This window comes from Haliaeetus leucocephalus, unplaced genomic scaffold (assembly GCF_000737465.1).
Source record: "Haliaeetus leucocephalus isolate CR32 unplaced genomic scaffold, Haliaeetus_leucocephalus-4.0 Scaffold517, whole genome shotgun sequence".
Classification (NCBI taxonomy): domain Eukaryota; kingdom Metazoa; phylum Chordata; class Aves; order Accipitriformes; family Accipitridae; genus Haliaeetus; species Haliaeetus leucocephalus.
Window position 1 is genome coordinate 7,476,705 of NW_010972953.1, and position 20,259 is coordinate 7,496,963.

Consider the following 20,259-nt stretch of genomic DNA (forward strand, 5'->3'; position numbering starts at 1 on the left):
CTATCTATCATTACTGCAATTACTGTCATGGCAGGGAGTGTGGCGGGGGTCTTCAGCATGTGCCCCTGGGGACCTGCACCAACACAGCACCAGGCAGGACCAGGTCTCAGCGGACTCTTCTTTCCTAGCAGCAGCCTGGGGAGGGACAAGGTGAGGAGGCAACGAAAGCAGGGGTAGAGTCAGGCCCTGTACCATGTCCGTGCAGAGGTCCAGGTCTTCTCCGTCCCCCCCAGCCCTGGCACCACCCATGCTCCAAGTAGAGCCCACTGGGATGCTCCCAGCACAGCCTTGTCCACATGCACCTCTGCAGAGGTCCCAGCCCACTCTCCCCACCGCCAGGCACCCCACCAGCTCCACAGGCGGAGGGACCACCTTTGTCCACACACTGCCAGGCACCAACCCTCTGGAGCTGGCTCCAAACCCCTTCCCTGCCCTGCATCGTTTTGCGATGTGCTCCCCTCCTCCCTCATCACCGGGGAGGGAGAAGCATGCCTCGAGCAGTGTGCATCAGCACCACCACAGCCCGAAGCAATGTGTCAGCACCATGTATGCGAGATCTTGTCCCCAAAATGCCTGTCACCCCCTGCGAGCAGCGCTGAGGGCCCAGGCAGAGAGGGAAGGTCTGGTTCTCTGTGTGTCTGCAGGCTGGGTCTGGTGGCAGGGACAGAAGGCACGCACCCTGCCCGAGAGGCTCGGGTACCACAGCACAGGGGGGTTTGCAAACCCAGCTACAACCCCCATTGCCCAGACAAGGGCTGGTTGGGGACTGCTTTCTCCCCAGACACTTCTGGCTCCCTGTATCCACATCCAGCATCTCAAAGGGGTTTCCTACTGAGAGCAGTGCTCCACTCCTCTTGGCTCTTGCCTGCTGCTGTGGCTCTGAGCAGCTCACTGGCCGGAGCAGGGATGCCCTTGCAGAAGGCAGGAGAAGGCAGGGAGCTTGCACCAGGGGCCACGTCCCAGCACAAGCATCCCCAGCTGCTACTGCCCCGTAGGGTGACAGGCTGGGGTGACCCTGGCGAGATGCCTTCAAAACTCCGGCCAGTGGAAGAGGGGGTGAGGACATGTGCCTTTTGCTGCTGATCTGCAGCTCATGAGCTGCCACTCCAGCTCCCTGCGCCTCGGTTTCCCCAGGGTCCAGAGGGGAAAGGCAAGATGCAGAGCCCAGGGAAGAGCATGAGTCCATGGTGTAGAGACCCTTGCTCCAGCACTGCCTGCAGGCTCAGGGCTCAGCAGGGGCTGCTGAAGGGAGGCAGGCAGCTCCTCCTGCCCCTGCCGAGCCTCAAGGGGGGGCAGAGGGACAGGGAAGGGGGGAAGAAACCAAGGTGCCGGGGAGAAAGTTTGGTGCCGTTGCTGGTGTACAGTGGAATACTAATGAAAAGGCGAGTGAGCTCCAGCCTCATCTATCATATTATGTAATGGCTTACTTCTCTGCACTTCATTTATTTGGAGATTGCTCCCAGGCTGGCTCCTCGCCAGCAGCCACCAAATCCAAGTCTACAGAAATCAATCTCGCGCTGACTGATTAAGCCGTGTTTAGAACTAATTGCTCCTTCGTGTGTGGGGAGAATAAATTACGGGCTTTAATTTCACATCTTTAAAATGCAACTGCAGGTATGGGCTAGCCATTAACCCCTTACTGCACAGCCCCGCGCATAGCTGGGGAGGGGGCAGGCTGTGGCTGGCACAGCTCAAGGAACAGGTTGGGACATGTGCTGCCCTCCACAGCGGTGGCTGCCCATGCAGATGGTCATCACCTTCAGGTGGAGCAAGCCAAGCCCTGGGCCAGCCTGTCTGGCAGGGAGAGCTCTCCCTGAACCCCCCCAACACCTCTCCCTTGAGCCACAGGATGACCCATCCACGCGACCAAGCCATGGTGCAAGTGGCAGGGGATGGAAGCAGAGCACGTGGCTGTCACCGCATTTACAGAGCCAGAGCCACCAGCCAGCTCAGCCCCATGGTGCTGCCTTGCACCCACACAGACGTGAGGCGGGAGCTGGGCATGCCCAAGCAGGGCTTGCTGGGGTGATGCCCAGCTTCTGCTGGGCCCTTGCAGGATTGGGGACCCCCTATATAGCCCTGCTCCCTCGCTGACAGCACTCCTCAGGTCTGCTCAGCCTGGGAGGAAGGAGATGCTGCAGCCCTCCACGGCTGGGACTGAGCTGCCCTGTGGAGCACGGAGAGAGGGGATGGGGTTTGGGAACATCACAGCTGGACGGGGGTGACATTCAGCACAGCGCTAACCTCCTCCTCTGCTACTCCCTCCCTTCACAGCTCCAGGGCAGAGCACCCAGCACCACCCATGGACCTAGGGCCAGGCTGGTGTCGGGCAGCGAACAGGGCTGGTGGGGGGAAGCTGAAGGGGTCAGGCTGCCTGAAGGAGAGGAGGGGAGGGGAGGCTGCTGCCTCTTCTGCAGCGAAGCTTCATTAAGAGCCAAAAGACAGCAGCAATTAAGTGCAAGGTGCAGCAAGCCCAGCTCTCTCCTCATTAGCACCCCGATGTGCTTGGCTGGCCACAGCTCGGGGTGCACGGCGCAGGGCAGTGGGCTGCACGGGGGCGGGCCAGGAGCTTATTAACACCACGCAAGCAGGGACCTGCTTCACCTGCCACAGCCCCGGCAGCCCCCGGGCAGCCCCACGAGCAGCCGGCGTCCCACAGCACCCAGGCCCAGGCTGGCAGGGAGCAGCGCATGATCGCATGGCCCGAAATGTGGGGCTCAGCTCCTGGGCAGCCCCTGGCAGTGCGGTGATGTGCAGGGGACATCAGGGCTGGCAAAACCTCCCTGACAGCAACTGCCTTGGCAGAGGCATGCACCTGGGTCTGGCAGATTTTGGCAGGGTGCAAGGGAAGCAGGCGAAGGCTGGTGCCAGTCCCAGGGTCCCCACGATGCCTCCAACACTGCTCTGCCCCTCTCTGCCCCGCGACCCAAAGTCCTGTACCACTTCCCACAGCAACCTGCACCTTTGCATGCCTGGCCATGCCCTGCACCCTTGCTGTATCTCCCTTCTCATTCCCATCTGTCTCCATGGCACCCTCTCCTTGCCCACCCCACTCCAACGGCTCAGGGTCCTCACCAAAGCAGAGAAACCCTCCCGGCATCCTGGCTCCATGCAGCCCTGCAGCCCCAGAGCACCCAAACGGCGCAAGGCAAGAAGCATTGGTCCCCAGCGCACATTCAGTCCATGCCAGGGCTCCCACCAGGGGAGGACACCCGCCATATCAAGCACCAGCCCTTGCCCCCATAGCTCTGCAGAGGGGCAGGGGATGCTCGGGGTAGTGGAAGCAAGGGCTGGAGGTGGCACCAGGGCTGCCAGGTGTTGCAGGTGGACCCAATCCCTGCTTGACACCAAGGGAGGGTGAGGCTGGAGCCCATGCCAAGCCCTGGCCACCAGCTGCTGGAGGCTTTGCCAGCTTGTAAGACCCCGGTGCCATCCCGGTGCCTGTCTGCTGGGGGGCTGGCCCTGCTGCAGGGCCTGGCACGGGGATGGGGGGGCTGGTGGGAGCTGTGGGTACCCATGGAGCCTTCTCACCCCCCCAGGAGCCCTTCTCCACGGAGCCTCATTGTCAGGGGAACAGCCAGTGTGAAATCGGTCTGATTAGCAATTAGTCCCATTGTAAAAGGATTAGCCGGACCCCATTGTTTGGATGAGTGACTTGACTATCAATTTGCATCTGGCAGGGATGCTGCTGCTGCTGCTGGGCCGGGAGCGTTTCCCGTGTCCTGTGACCGGACAGACGCCGTCTGGCGAGGCTGTTCCCGGCACGGCGGCGGCGGGGTGCTGCTGGACCCCTGAGATGGGCATCGGTGCCAGGCACAAAGGTGGTCTTTGCGGGATCCCGAGCACCTTGCCGATCCTTGCTGCCAGCAGCACCCTAGCAGCAGGTTCCAGGGGTCACTCCTCCAGCCTTGGGGTGCTCATGGGTCTCGGGGCGCAAGGGAGGGCTGGGCATTCTCTTGTGTGCCCTGGGGAGAGCACGGGATGGGGGAAACAAGTGCAATTCAAGCGAGAGCAGGATTGCACAAGCCCTGGTCCGGGCCAGAGCTGGGGAGAGCAAATGAGGGGGCCCTGCTGACCTGCCCCTGTCCGTGCCACATCCCCTGTGCCTGTCTGCTGTCCCCATCATTGTCCCTGGGCTGCCACCCTTCCCTGCTGTCCCCATGGCACCTGGGTTTTTTCTGAGCAAAACCACAAAACCCCCAAATCCCACACCCTGCCTCCTCACTGCGCATCCTACCCCTCCCAATAGCAGCACAGCCCTGTCGTGCTCGTGGAGACCCTGCACGCTCCCAGAAAGCCCCAGCCCCACAGCCAGGGTCTGTACATCTGTCCAGGCTGCTGGTCCATCCAGCTAATGAGCCCGTTACCTGGCGGAGATTCGCACGCTGGTTAACAGGAGGAAGTAGCGACAGGGCCACTAACGAGCGCTCTGCCGGCTGCTCTCTGGCAGCACGAGGATTGCTCTGGGGGTTAACTGATCCTTATTTACTTCTTGCACATAAAAATTGCCAGCACTGGAGGAAATATTCCAGGGGCAGAGGCTTCCAACAGCCCCGATGGTGCCTAATCCCAGGGGATGCTGTGCAGCGGTGGTGGTGGCATGGGACAGTCACCAGTGACACCCCCAAAGACATCGTATTCACCCAAGAAACGGCACTGCCCATGGACACAAGCAGCTAAGTGCACGATGGCCATCAACGTGACCTCCTGGCACCAGCCCTTGGGGATGGCCAGCCCTACTCCCTGCCATTGGTGTCACGGTCCTGCCCAAAGCAGCTGGTGGCTGTGCACAGCCCACCAGCCCTGGCATCGAAGCGCCGCATCCTGAGCAGGGCCCACGCCTGCCTGGCGAGCAGATGGCAGCTGGCACGCCGTGGCAGCACGCCCCACGCGCCAGAGGGATGCCAAGCGCCCCAGATGCTCGCAACCGGGACGGACGCCCCATGCTGACAGCAGCCGGACCCCTGTGCTGTGCCTGAGGCAGGGAGTGAGATAAGACCCCCATCACCTCCAATGGGTGCAGGCGCATCAGCCCACCCCACGGCAGCCCTCTGTGCACTGGCGGGTGAACCCAGCACAGGCACCAGGCGAAGAGAAGCGGCACGGAGGAGAAAGCCGGGGCAAAGGCAGCCGGGTGGCTGTAAATCCAGCCTAACGTGTGACGAGGTTCCTCGGGCTTTGCACTGGGCTCCCCAAGGACAGGACACAGCTTGGCACCAGCTGCATGCCAAGCTCAGGAGGGCTGTGAATCCCTGCCAACCTCTTTGCTGTGGTGATTTCCCCATCTCCCCGCTGCCCCCAGAGCTGGGGCGGCACACGCTGGCTTGCCGGGAAGGAGCAGCCCCTGGTACAGGGCTTGGCGAAGCAGTTTTGAGCAGCTGCCATGTGCACGGGATCTCCTCTGCTCCAAAACTGCAGCCTGTGCTCTGCACTGCCCCATAGCACGCTGGAGCGTTACTGCCCCATAGCACCCCCTGCCACCCCCCTGCACTGCCCTTTCCCACCCCAGGCAGCCCTCTGCAGTGCCCTGGAGCCATGCAGCTGCCCCACAGCCAGCCCCCTGCACGGCCCCACGCAGGGCCCCAAAACCAGCTCTCTGCAACACCCCACAGTGTCGCACGGCCGTATCTCTGCAGCACCCTATAGCATCTTACAGCAAACCTACCGCACCGCTCCGTCAGCTCTCTGCAGTGCCCTGTAGCATCCTACAGCCAGCCTCCCTGCAATGCCCCGTAAGCCCCCCGCCAGCCCCTCGCACTGTCTCGGGCATCCGCAGCCCACTCGCTGCACCCCAGCGGGTGCCCCGGTCCTGTCAGACGTCCCCCTCAGGGACCCAGGGCTGCGCCCCCCCACCAGCACGTCCTTCCCTGGGGCATCGCTGCTGGAGCTGGGCAGGGGGGACCGCGGAGCCTGCCCGGTGCCCCCGGAAAGGGCACGGCGGGGGCAGAGGGAGGGCGCCCGCCTCCCCGCCGCGGGGGTCTCGCCGGCGGCTGCCGAGCGGAGGCGAGCGTATTCGGGTCAGCGCGTCGCCTGAGCAGAGCCGGTCTGACGTGCTGCTAATTGAACCAAATGCCCATTAGAGGCGTGACGGGCCGTGTCCATCCCAGGCCCTCCGTCGCAGGTGGCTGACACGCAAGGAGCCTGAAGGCTGTTCAGCATGGCCGGGCCAGAGCATCTCCCGCCTCCTCACGCATCGCGGCCAGCTCGAAGCCCAGCCGGCATCTCCCCCTAGGCGTGCGCTGGGGCGGGGGGAGAGGGACAGCTGGGGCTTATGGGGGACCCCATGCTGCAGCCCCCTCCCTGCGCAGCCCCCCCACGGCCCCTCTCCGTGCCACCCCTGGGGGCAGAGCAGGGGCAGAGCCTGGCAGGGATCAGGCAGGGGGGGTCCAGCCTTGCCCTGCCCCACAGATCCATGATGCTGTGGGGCGAAGGATGGCTCCAGGCAAACCCCATGCTCTGGGGTGCAGGTGTGGAGCTGGGAACCCACGCCATGGGGCAGATGCTGGCCCAGCCCCTTGCCCACATCCCTCTGCCGTTCCCTGGGGCTGGGTGATGGCATGCCCAAGACCAACCTCTCCTGAAGGAGAAGGTCCAGGTGGAAACCACCACTGTGACCTGACCCACTGCCAGGACTCGCCAGCCCCATCCCAAACCCCCAAATCCAGAAAGAGCCTGGCTGTGGCTGCCTGGGCTTCAGGCCAGGTTTCAGGACAAATACAGGTGCTGTGGCGGCTGGATGGGTCCCCAGGGCAAAGCCCATCCCCTGCCCAGCCCCGTGATGGTTCTGGCCCACCTTTGCCATATACTACAAGGCTCGCAGCAGGTCTGATCCCCGGCACAGCCCCCCCTGGAGCAGCCTGGGCTGCATGCCCTGGCACGGCACTCCCCCTCGCCACCCCTGTGGACTTGGCAGCTGAGTTTGTGTTTCACAGTTGGCCTGGTGCCTCCCTCCCCCTCCTGACCACGAGCTCTGCAAGCGATTCCCAAACCCACTGGAGAAGAGACTGATGCAAATCAAACCACGCACTGCTCCCCATGCCACCCCCCCGGGCAGCCCCCCATGCCCAGCACTTGCTCCGCAGCCCTTGGCTGGGGATGCTCACTGAGGCATCCACGCTCTGCAGCCTCCACCCACCATGGGCTCAGCACGGGGACAAGCTGGAGAGCCCCAGGTGGGTGCCAAGCCACGGGTGGGTGCTTGGCTCAGCCCTTTCTGCAGGGGTGAGACCCCCTGCACACCTCCCGGCCAGGATGGAGCTGGCGGAGGGCAGATGGGCCACACTGGGAGACTCCTTATGCCCAGGCTGGAACCATCCCAGCGGTGGCATGGGTGTCACTGGAGCAGAGGTGGCAGGCACGACCGAGCATCCTTCTCCCGGGGCCCTGGTTACTGCTGCTGCCAAACAGCTGGTTGCTACCAAGTTCTGCAATGGGAGTGTTGCTGTTGCCATGGCAGCCAGTTTATTTTAGCCAGCTGCCATCACTCCATGTCCCCTTCAAAACCAGAAGCATCCTCCCTGCCCTGGCGGGTCCTGCCTTGTCCCCATCCCCAGGCACCTCGCCGAGAGCATTGCCCGCAGTGCCCATCCCCTGTGGGACAGCCTGTCCCCGCTGTCCAGAGGGGACAGACACAGCACCAGCATCTTCCCCACTTCCCACTATGGCTCACACCAGCTTGGCCACCAGGTCCCAGTGAGGTGGCTTAGGGAACGGGTCCCCCCACCCCAGGGGGAAGGGGATGGATGTATGGGGACAGCATCAGGACTGGCATTGGGTGATTGATTTCAGTGCTGGATGGACACCTGGATGGTAAATTCAGCTCCCACAGCCTGCTCAAAGACACTCCCCACTCCGCTTTGCTCCTCCCTTGGCCAAAGCCTTGGGCTTCTCCTGATGGGGCCAGCACAGCCCCAGACCTGCCCTGACTTTGCTGGGGTTCTGCGTGACACCTCCTCCTCCAGCCATGGCCATTCGCAAGCTGGTTCAGGACAGAAGGGACCAGAAGAGCCAGTCCCCAGTGTGGCTGGAGGGAGAGAGGTCCCTTCCCCCCACAGTGCCTGTCCCAAACCCTGTCCTGCCAGGCAGCCCCATCCATCACCCTGAGGGGACCATGCTGCCTTTCCAGCTGGGACCATCCATCCTCGGCACTACCGGGCTTTGCTGGGGGGACCAGCGGGGCCGCGGGGGCAGAGGAGGAGCCCTGGGGATGATGTGTAATGCAGTAATCCCTCTGCATCCCCAGCAGAACTGTCATCTCTGTGAATCCCCCCAGCACCTCCTGTGCCGCCCTACGTGCTCCCCAAAGGGCTCATTAGATCACACCAAGGTGGCTGCAGATAACGAGCAGGCACGCTCACCTCGCAGGGAAGAGGGCAGAGAGCAGGCAGAGAGCAGATAGGGCTGGGGAGCTCGGGGACCCTCCTATGGGAGCCTGGGGGCTCAGCAGGTGGTGGCCTGGCCCCAATACGGTGTCACTGTCCCCACAGTCCCCCTTGCTAAAAGCACAGTCTGCAGTCTTGGGGTGCAGAGCCCAGGGCTGAGCCCAGCAAGGGACGGTTCCAGGGAGGCCAGCCTTTCCCAGCACCCTGCAAGCAGGCAGGAGTTGCACGGGTGCAATCACACAGCAGTGGGTGCATGGAGCCAAGCTGCAGGCTCACCTCAGCACCGGGTGTCACTGAGAGACATGGCCCAGGCAGAGCTGGGCTGCTCCCGCAGCATGCCCCAATACCAAGGTGATGGGCTGGCTCCACACATTCCCTGGCTATGGGGACCCTGCCTGCAGGCTGCACACCGGTGCCAGTGCAGGGCTGGCAGGAGGCAAGGGACAGGCAAGAGGCAGGGGACAGCCAGGAGCCTCTGCCCACCTCCTGCCTGCCCCGTCTGCCTCCAGCCGCACACATGTCCCGTATCCCTGCCCTGTAACACGATGCCAAAAGAGGGAAGGGGGGGGTATGGACCAGACAAGCTATGGCCATGTGTCATACACCTTCGAGCTGGCTGGCCCTGGCACGGCCGCCTGCTTGCCTTTGGGTTGCATCAGAGCCAGAGGCTGCTGGGCCACCTGCCCTGGCCAGATGGCAGGGGGACCTTGCGGTGCTGCTGGGCACAGCGCTGCTTGGGGCACTTGTGCCAGACCCTGCTGCTTGCCTTGCTCATACCCAGCCCTGCGGTGATGCTGAGGATGGGCTGGGGGGCTGGCAGTGGCAGGGGATTGCTGCGCACGGGGTGCGCATGGGGTTGGACTCTGCCCCCCCTTTGCAGAATCCTGAGAGCCCCAGGTCCTCCAGGTCCAGCACAGCACCCAGCCACCCCCAGCATCCCAGTTCACAGCACTGCAACACTTAAGAGCTGGAAACCACGTCCTCTCCCAGCGCACCAAAAAATACTGTGGCACCAACCCACGTGCTGAGAAATCCTCCCAACACAGCTCCCCAGCGAGGCTGAGCCCACACACCCCTTTCCCCGAGAGACCCACACAGTGTGGCTGTGCCGACCCCCCACAAAAGCCACTCCTGAGCTGGATAAGACCTATAGCCTCCCTCGAGGGTCCCAAGGGTGCTGTCAAGCCACAAGGTGCCAGCACAGCCAGGGATGCTCTGCAAGGTGCCTACATCCAGCTAAGAGACATCAAGCTCCCCTGCCTTTGGGGACAAAACATGCCCCCTCCCAGCATCCCAGTCCCCGTCTGCCTGGACCCCTCTCCAACACACGACACCAGGTGAGATGCCTTGGAAAGACCCTCTCCACCATCAGCCACTTATCCAGTAATACTCTAATTACACCCCAGAGTTGGCCACCAAAATAGCTGCAGTAAATCACTCGGAGCTGCCATGTAATTTTTGCATGAAATTACAGTATTTTTTCCCCTGGGTTCAATTTCCTCCACACCAAGTTCTCACTGCAGCCAAATAATTAAAGCAGCTGCTCTCCCTTTTCCTTGGGTACCGTTTTAACTCCCTGCTGGCTGCCCCCCTGCTGCCCACTACCGGGGCTGTGCCTGGCTGGGGACAACGTGTGCCCTGGCACCCACAGGCAGCCCTGCCTGTACCCATGCTGAGTACACCCAGAGCAAATAAGAACTGCTCCAGATCTGAAGGTAAGGCAGATCAAACCAGGCTGAGAGACCCCGGGGAGACCCAGCACCCACGAGGGATGAACAAAGCACCCCAACCAGGATGCTGAGTCCCCATGAGAGGGCCAAACCCCACCAGGCAGAGGAGCTGGCTGTTCCTGGGAGAGAAACTATCTGCCTCCTCTTCATCGCCTGCAGCCCGCAGGAGGAAGACAAGGGAAGAAGCGGGGCTCAGCCTGCACCATCTTGCTTTACACAATGATGCTCGGACACCCATGGGAGACGACCATCCTGTGGGGTGCCATGAAACCCCATCTTTGGGTCACTTGGCCACCTGGGAGAGATGCAGGTCACAGCCACGTGTCACCCTTGTACCACTGTCCTGCCCAAATGCACCACCAGCACCACGCTGACCTGAGCAGCAGCAGAAACCCCAGACCCTGGAGGGTTTTGCATTCAGCCTCATCCTTCCCCTGCGTCTGTTCAGTCAAGGCTGTCCTGTTTTTCAGCCTGAGATCTGCATCAGACCTGGCCTGTACCCAGAAAAGCATGGAAAGCTGGGCACGGGGTCATGCACCAGGGCACATGTGTCCCCCAAGCACTTGCTCTGCTCCAGGTATTCCCCACCTGCCCCGTGGCCCCACAGCATCCCTAGGAACCAGCCCTGCGAGGATGCTTGGAGAAGCAGTGAGTCCCTCTGTGCTGTGTCCTCCAGCTCTGGCCACGGGTCTTTCAAGAGGCCCTTGGAGCAAAGCCAAACCCTTTCTGACACATTGTGTCCCATCCAGGACCCCAGCAGGTTTGTGCTGGCTGCTACAGCAGGGAAGGGCTCCCTGTGCTCTGCAAACTCCCTGGCAAAGGCAGCAAACCCTGGGCAGATGCATGGAGGTACATCTCAGGGCAGCCCTTGGAGATGAAGGGCTGGTTTGGCTGTGCATGGAAAGGTGCCTTTTGCTTCTCAAATACCTGCAAGAGATTTCATCCTGCCACCAGCAAGCATGGAAGGCAAAGGCTTGGGAGCACCAGGGCTCTCAGCCCCGAGGTGGATGGGGACCAGATGGGTTGCCAGGACAGCGGGGGCATCCCTGCCACCAAATGCTCTTGGCTGAAAGATGTTTCATGAACAGTTTTATTCCAATAAAAAAATCCCAGTTGTTCAAGAAAACAAATATTTTCACTAGTTTGCAGGTTTTAGGCCCCAAAGGTGGGGCAGGGGAGGGTTTAGTGATGCAATGCCTTTGGGTGAGAGGAGAAAATACTCATCATGGGGACCTGATGTACAGCACAGAAATGTCGCAAGAAGCACTATTTAAAAAACATCTGTGAAAATAATGAGCGGTTTCCAGCCAACGGCACGTCGGGTCCACCTGCTCTGGTCAAGCTCATGGCACCCCTGCCCATCCTGGCAGGCTCCCACGCTATCCCTGCTGTCCCCACGCTGCTGTCCCTCTCACAGGACACTGCTCCACACCCCAGCCCACAGCAACACGCGTCATGGTCTGGCTCCAGCCATCCCTCCTCCTTCAGCATTGTGAGAGGGCGCATCCCCCAGCACCATCCTGGCTGGCTGGGAGCTGGGTCCCCGTCCCCTCCACCAGTGCCAGCTGGCCCCACACCAGCCCTTCCAGCCACAGCACCCCACGCCAGTACACGCTGCAGCACAGAAACCCTCCAAAATCCACACAACTCCCTTTTATCCACTTCCTTTTTTTTGTGTGTGCATGGGAGGTGGAGGGCACAAAGCCCCATGTCACCAGCACAGCCCACCTGGGACAGGCAGGAACCAGCTGCTGCAGGAAGCAGAGATCCCCACGGTCGCCCACCTGGCAGGGGTGAATACACCACGCCTGGAGCTGGCATCCCACAAGCATGGGGACAGGGTGGCAGTGGCATGAGCCACTGTCATGGCTGTCACCAAGTCCCTGCACAGCCAGAAACAGAGTGGGAAGTGGCCTCACACCGATGTCTCTCCTGGCCCAGGCAAACCAAAAGGCACCAGGTCCTGATCCATGCACCACATCCCCGCCAGGGGAAAGGCAACCCAGAGATGCCGGCACGGCTGAGATGCCACTGAGTGTGGTGCTCTCTGCCACAGGGACCTGAGGGACATCAAGCACCTCCGAAACAGCCCCTGGAAAGCAGCCCTGTCCCCCAGGTCACGCGGAGCAGGCGGGTGCTGGTGACAACAGCAGGAGAATTGCTGCCTGCTCATCCCACGCAGGCAGGGAGGCTCAACTGCCTGCCTGCGCTGTGTGCTCACACTCACGCACGCAGACGCAGACCCCGGGGCAAGACGCGTCAGGACGGGAGTTCCCAGCAGGGCTGAGCCCGCCATGCCTTTAATGTCGCTCAGGCAGCTGAAAAGTCTCGGTCTGTGCCTGGGGCTGTGCCATGCGGTCCCCAGCCGCACGCAGACCCTGTTGGGAGAGACGGCGAGACGCTGGGGGGGGGGCAGCTGGAGCCCCCTTGCCCCAAGCATCCTGCGTGACACGCTCATCGCATCTTGAAGCCCCCCCCAGCACGTGCTCAGCAAGCCAGAGTCACGCAAGTGGAGCAAGGTCACCACAGGGCCCCAGGGATGTTTCTGCAGCTCCAGCCCTGTTGGCTGTGGGCAGGAGGGATGCTGCCCCCACCCACGCAGCCCGGGGCTGCCTGCGGTCAAGGGAAACTGAGGCGCGGAGGGGACTGTGGCAGAGGGAGTCACTGGCAGAGCTGCTCCACAGCCATTGCTCCACGAGTCAGCTCTGCCCCATCCATCTGCCCTCTGCCACGTCCAAGCCCCAGCCCATACCCCAGGGCCAGCCCAGCCCTCCCCAGACCTCATGTCCTGGCCCTGCTCACAGCTTGCAGGACCCATGGCGATGGCCAGGGGAGTGATGGCACCCCAGGGTGCCTTGTGGTATCCCCAAGGGGGATGCTCTCAGGGGTCACTGGCATGGTGTGCGGGGCGAGGGGCTCATGGCTGGGGGTGGTGTGTGAGCAGGAGAGAGTCTTGGGGTCCATCCCTGCTCTGCCCCATGTAGCCCCAAAGAGCACCCATAGCAGTGCCCCATGGGGGCAGCCGGTGAGCTCCCCAGGGACTCCCAGCCCCCACTTGATGCTGGACAGGAGCCAAAAGCAAATGTGCCCTTGGAGGGGAGATGGAAAAAGCTCCATTTTTCCAGGGGCGTTGAAAGAGCAGCCACCGGCCCAGGGCTAGAGAAGCCTGAGCCAGAGCCAGGTCGGTCACACAGCCCTGCCCGGGATGTCATCAGTCTGCAGCGGGGTGTCACACACCTCTCCCGGTCCCACACGCAGAGGCACGGCATGCACCCATGTGCACCCTCAGCCACAGCCCACCCCATCCTGCAGCCCCCCATCCTGCAGCCCCCCATCCCCAGCACCCACCCCCCATGCCCCACATCGCCCACGCCTGCATGCACAGGCGTGTGCCCCGGCACACATGCCGGCTGTGCGGTGACTCAGCTGACCCGACCGGCAGCAGCTTGCTTTGCACCTGCTAATTATGGCCCCCCCCGCCACCCTCACAGCTCCTTGCGCCGGAGTCTCGCCAGCCTGCGCTTACTCACAGCACAGAGGGCCGGGAGGAGGGGAGGCCTCCCCCATGCACATCAGCTGCCCAGCTGGGTGGGCTTGCAAGCCCCCCGACGTGCCCCAGCGAGTGTGGGGGCTTGCACCATTCATTGCAGGGCAGGGTAAAACCCTCCAGGGCGGGAGGCTCCTGCGCCCCGATGCTCCCCACCTACGGGGTGCATAGGCACCGCCGGCACCCTGCAGCCTCCAGGCACCCGCAGACCCCTTTTCGGGTGGCTGGGCTCCCTGCACAGCCCTGCCTACCAATCCTGCCACCGCGGCTGGACAAGGCACAGGGACTACGGACTCCCAGTGTCACCCCACACCAACACACTTGCTCGCGCATGCAGGGTTGCACCGATGTGCTCGCACACTGGTGGGCTCGGAAAGGGGGAATCCCCTCGGGACATCCCCCCTGCCTTGGGGGCTTGGCAGGATAGGGCTGCCAGATGCCCTCGGTGCAGGCAGCACAGGCAAGGGCACAGGGAGGCAGCCCCCGCCTGAGGCGATGCACCCAAGCAGGGGCCACGCAGGAGAGGGGCTGGCTGCCAGTAGGGCCATGGCTCCCCCCAAAAAACCCCAGCCGACAGCCCCTGCCTGCGCTCATCTCCCTGGCCCCAGAGCACAGGATCCACGGGGAAATCCTGGCGACCGCCATGCCACAGGCTCCAATTTCATCCAAATACAATCCCACCCTGCCCCGCTTCTGCGCCTGGGCTGGGGCCCCCGCAGCTGGCCCGGGCAGGGCTGAGGACTGCTGCATCAGCAAGGGACCTTCCAGGCTCCTGACCCACTGGTAGAGAAAGCACCTGGGGCTGCCACGGTCCCATCCCCGGACCCAGCGCTTAACTCTGCTGCAGTGGGATTTAGTGGGGCTTCTGGTCTCTTAAAAAGTTGCATTGGGAGCAGGAGGATTTGCCACTCAGGCTTGGGATGGAGCAAAGCTGTTGGGGATGAGCAGCAAGGCTGTTTATAGAGCAAGGGGGGCAATGCCAGATGCCAGGACAGTTTCTGCTCAGTGCGTACATCCCAGGATGGGCTCATGGCATGAAGGGCATCGCCTGGAGGAAAACAGCCTCAGGACCAGCAGAGTGGGATGCTCACCATGCCTCACCAGTGCCCTCCTGGAGATTAACACCTCCTGCCAAGACCAGTTGCTCAAAGGTGACCAGGAAAGGGAATTAGCAGATGACCCGGACACTTTTGAACCTCCCTTGGGTGTTCTTCCCTTGGGAACACCGGCTCCCCACAAGCCCAGCCACAATCCCCAGCCCTTTCTTCAGGGATGAGGTTGGACACAGCGTGGGCATCATGTCCCTGAGCCGTGCCACTCCTCCCACTCCCCAAGCTGCCCATTCCCTGGGCTCCCCAATGCCAGGCAGACCCAGAAGGCACCGTCAGGGAGCAGAGCACGGACAGGGCTGCCTGCTTCCCCGAGGTGCAGGGCCATTTGCCTTATCTGCCCATCCCTGGCTCTGGGAAGAGCAACCCTGGGGCCTGCCAGCCTGTCCCCACCGCTCAGTCACAGCCAACCAAGGCCAGCACGGGCCACCGCACAGGCACGGCCCTTCCACCGGTGCTCTGCTTTTGGGTGACAAACGGCTGGGCACAGCAGAAGGCAGTGGGTGGGCTGAGGTCCTCCTCTACCTGCCTGCCAGAGCCAGCTCCCGGATGCTGGGTTACCTGGGAAACGGCAGATGACATCGCAGGGGAGGCAGGGAAACTCTGCCCGAGGTGTTCGGGATGCCATCACCGTTGCCAGGGAAACGGCGGGCGACATCCCGCAGGTAAGAGAGGGTGGCGAAGCAGGGGGCCCGGCGATGCACCCCGGCTTCATCTGCCTTCTCCTCCTGCAAGGGGGTCCCTGCCCTGTGCCAGATGGGCACGTGCCCTGGGGGTCCCGATAGGGTCGGCCCCACCTTGCCACCCCCCGGGGCACTGGTGAGGGCTTTCCCCTTGGGGACATTGCCATCTCTGCCTGGGGCGGCTCTGCTGGGCTGCTGGCAGCAGGGAGAGAGGAGCCGCTGCGCTCCCAGCGGGTCCAAGCATTTTGCTGCCTGCTACTCCCCCACCGCTGCCTGCTCGCTTTGTCTCCCCACAGCGATGCCCAGGGATGTGTTCCCCTGCCTGCAGCTCCCCAGCGTCAGCCCATCCTTCAGTGCTCTGCCAGGGGGCTGGCAGCAATCCCACCCTGGGGAGGGGGAGCTTTGCTCCCCCAGCAGCACTCCCGGGTTGCCTTTGGATTAATCACAGCCTCTGCTTTTCCCTCCAAGGGCTCAGAAGCACTGGGGACACCCCAAGATTTCCTGCGATGCTCCAAACTTCCCCAGCTGTAAATCTCAGCTGCTTGCCACCAGGGATGCACCATTACCCCAGGCAGGGTGTCCCCCCTCTCCGAGCCCTGTTTGATCACACAGGGTAGCAGGAAAGCCACAGCCGCAGCCCACCATGGTGGTCTCTGGGCTGCGCTTGCACATGCACTGGCTGTAAGCAACGGGCAGGCAGCAGGCTGCAGGGATGCTTCCAGACCAGGTATAAAACCAGCAGGACCAGGGGTAACAAGTCAGTGGAGCCACAACGGGGGCTGCGGCGGAGGGGGGAAATGCACGGTGTAGCCTCTGGCCCCCCCAGCACAGCTCTGCAAATGAATCAGCAATGACACGCAGCCTGAGCAGGAGGCAGACACACCTGGGGAGGCTGCAGGTTCCCTGTAGGATGCTGCAAAGCAACAGGAACACAACAATTCCCCTCCTGCCCATCTCGGAGGAGTTCACCACCCGAGGCAGAGCAGTTTTACCTGTAATGGCAAAAATTGCATCAGCCGGAGCCTGCCGGAGCAGCCGGTCCCGGTGCTGCTCGAGGGAGGAGCCGGATCCAGCCCAGCACTGCCACAGCCCCGCGGGGCCACTCTGACCCTGAGCGATGGGTGCTGCGAGGGGGCCAGCTCCCCGCCTGCCAGTGGGACCGGGAGGCGGGTGGAGATGCTCCAGGTCAGGCCATGCAGCATCCTCAGGGCTCTCTTTTAGTGCTGATGAGTCTCTCTGGAGGAAGACACCCCGAAAATCTGCTCTACCTGCAAACTGGCAGGGATGCCATGGGCTGCCGGGCTCAGCTGCTTGCCGCTGCAGGCACTCGTAGCCCCAGGACCCTCCTGGGGTCCATGCTGCCAGTGGGGTCTTCTCTTTCAGTTGGAGCAATCAGACACTTGGAAACAAAGCCACCCAAAAAAGGTGTCTGGGGAGGGTGTCACAAAAGGCCCAAAAAGGGGCAGGAGGAACTGGTGCCCAGACCACCAGGAACAAATCAGCTCTGGACTGCAGGGAGACGATACCCTGTGCCTGAACTGCAGGGGTTTGAACCCCATCCACAGCCCTCTTGGTCATTAATTTTAGGTTTTTCCTGGGTGGTGATGGGGATGGGGACTGCAGCAGGGCTGGGGTGGAGTGCAGCGGAGGGGGATGAAGCATGCTGGGGCACAGGGAGGAGGTGTAAAAGCAATGGGAAGCCACAAGTCACCACATGAAGCTGCTCCCGATTCCTGTCACCTGGAAGCCCATCCCAAGGGGTCGGAGCACCCAGGGTCATGCCTCAATACCTCCTAACTGGGGGGTGACACCTCCAGCAGCTCCACAGGATCCCCGGGCTGTGGGTACCTGCCTGCAGTGCCAGCCTGGGTAAGACCCTGTGCCCAGCGTGCCAGGTCTCTCAGCAGAGGGTGGGGGGGGACGGGACACCCCCAGCCCGCTGACGTCCAGGCTGTTTCCCAGGGGACCTGGCAGCCCTTCAGACGGCCGCCTTCCCCACGGGGGCCCCCACCAGGCTCCCACGCGCCGCCGGCCTCCCGGCTTCGTGACACTGAGCTTTAATTGAATTAGACGCTGCTGCCTGGGCAGCGCAGCCTGCAAACCATCCTCGAATTCCTGGGCAAGGCGCCCGCTCGCTGTCTGCAAGCCGGTTGTCCGTCCCCCCCCAACCCTATTGCCTCCTCCCCTAGCGCTGACCCAGAACCGAGGAGCCTCCGACCCCCCTTGAGCGAGCGGGTGGGAGAGGGGGTTCTGGCCGGTCTCAGCCGGGCTCATTACGCAGACAATTAGCCCCGGCGAGCGATGCGGTCAGAGGGTGCAGCACCCAGAGGGGGGAGCCCCCCACGCCTCTCCCCGCCGGGGTCAGCTGCACCGCAGCGGCCGGCGAGCCAGCCCGTCCCCGCGCCAGCTTCCTCCGCTACAGAATGTACCAAGGGCCCCGGCGGCCCCAGCCAGGGACATGATGTGCTCCCCGCTCCAGGCCCTGTTTTTCCTGGCCAGGCTCCTGCTCCGCTGGCGGCGGGTTGGCCAGGCGCTGTCACTCAATGCAGCTTTTGTTCGCTCCCTGCTCGCCTCCCTTCACACCTCCACCCCACCCCTTCGGCCCCGCCATGAGCCCTCTGGACCCAGCCGTGACCGTCCCTGGCCATGACCGTCCCCTGGCCTCTCCTGCGGCTCCACCGCTGCCTCAATGGTTTTTTCCTTCCCCACGAGCGCAGCCAGGGCTGCTGGCAGCGGTGGAGGCGATGCCATCCTGCTGGCAGGGCAGCCCAGCATCTCCGAAACCACAGGCAGCATCGGGTACCCACCAGAGCACCAGCTCCCAAACCCCATCCCCCAGGAGGGAGGAGGATGTTGTGGCCCTCCTCCCCTATGGCCTCATCCTGCTCCGTGCACAGACTTGCAGCCTGTGGTTAACGGGTCCATCTGTAACTTGCCTGCATGTTATGCAGGGCACAGGGTACAGCCCACGTGAAAGTGTCCCCTTGCAGGGCTCATGCCAACCCCATCACTGCCCATGCTGTACAGCACTGCTCCCAGCCCAGGACCCCCCGAGGACACCCATCCCCACTGCCACAGGGTTGAAACCCATCCACAATGGGGATTTGGGGAGGACAAGGCACAGACCAGTGCATCCTTTAAGTCCTGACATCCACTGGAAAATGTGTATTTGATGTCCAGTATGGCAGTTTATTTCAGCTTCCCCGTCTTTAAGCATTTACTACGGTAAAAGCAAAGTTATTGCTATGACCCAAAACTGTCGATATGTCATTTAAACCCATGGGAGTTAGCTCCTGGATGCCCAGCACTATTGGTTTTCTTCCTGCCTTCCCCTTTCAGCCAATTTGCTATCTGGGCCAGTTGACCCAAATTTGGTTTTCCTTTTGGAAAAAGCTCCACACAAGCAAACATTGCCCAACTGACTCAAAAACCATCTCCCCATGCCCCAAACCTTCACTGACCCCAAGAGCCATCCCCATGCCTGCTGGCTTGGCACAGCACGGCCAGCATGGGGATCCCAGTGCCACTCACACTGGGAATGGGTACAAATAAACATCGGGATAAATCCCAAACAGTCGGGTGCAGCTGGGCACAGGGCTGGACCTACTGCCCCCACAAACCCAGGCTGTGAGGCCGTACAGGGTGAGGATGAATAGGAACTGTGTCTCCAAGAGCATCCCTACAGCCACACGTGCCACTGCTACCTTCCCAGCCCCAGGAAGGTGCATCCTGCTCCCAGACCTTGGCAGGGAGGCAGAAGGGACACGCTCGCCTGAGCAAAGCTGCTCCGGGCCCTCATCACCCCCAAAATGACCGGCGGGTCCGGCTGCTGAGCGGTACGTCCTCACACCCAGCCATGCATGTGGCTCTGCACGGGGGCAGTCAGCCATGCGGCTGGGAGCCCCCAGATCTGCAGTCCTGAGAAGCCATCAACGATGCAAACCCTCCCCGTGACAGCACTGCCATCCCTCCCCCCGCCCTGGCACCATGGCAATCACCCAGCAACGCTCGCTCCATCCCTCACATCCCTGCCCACAGCCTGGGAACAGCCAAACCTGCTCCCACCCCCAGGCACCCCCAGCACCCCATACATTAAGCCTGGTGGCATCGCTCTTGTGTCCCAAAGCCCCTCATTTTTTTGCCCCCCCCCCCCCTTTTTTTGCGGCTGCTTTCCTCCCTGGCAGTGGGAAGGGGGGGTCTTTCCTGCATCCGTCTGGCAGCGAAGCCCCTGTCGCCACGGGGGCATTAGCACCAGAGCTGCAGGGAGCTCCCCGGGGAGAAGTAAGTGGATCAAAGGGTTTTAGCAGCAGACGGCTCCCAGACAGATCTGGATCGTCTTCAAGGCGGCCACTTGCGGCTACAAATGCACTTTCTGCCTGCAGCTCCCCAGCCAAAAGTTTCACACCGGCTTTATTGCGTTTAACCCCTCACTGCTCCCGGCCTCACAGGCGCTTGGGGCCAAGAGCTCCCGGCCCCGCAGCTGGATCCCGGCTGGATGGGGTCTCGACCCCCCTGGGGCAAATCCAGCCCTGCAGGAATGGCTGGAGGGAGCGAGATGCTGTGTGCTTGTGCGGACACACCCCCCCTAAAAGATGGGGTGTCCTGAGCCAGGCAGCAAAACAACCTGCATGCCGGTACTGCTCACCCCAGCGTCCCTGGCACTGTGACAAGGAGGAAACTGAGGCACGTAGCATGGGGGAGCAGCGGGGAGGATGGCGATGCTCCCGGCGGCACGCACACCAACCCACTCCTTCGTCCCCTGCCTGCGCCTCCTCCCCAACCCCTGGCAGCAGGTAGCAGGTGACAGAC

The 20,259-nt window shown here is 62.4% G+C and overlaps 1 protein-coding gene across 1 annotated transcript in view; it reads right to left on the bottom strand.

Moving 5' to 3' along the window:
- Nucleotides 1–20,259, bottom strand: part of FOXO6 (forkhead box O6) — a 37,386-nt gene that overhangs the window by 1,668 nt on the left and 15,459 nt on the right. The gene's annotated exons all lie outside the window — the stretch shown is intronic.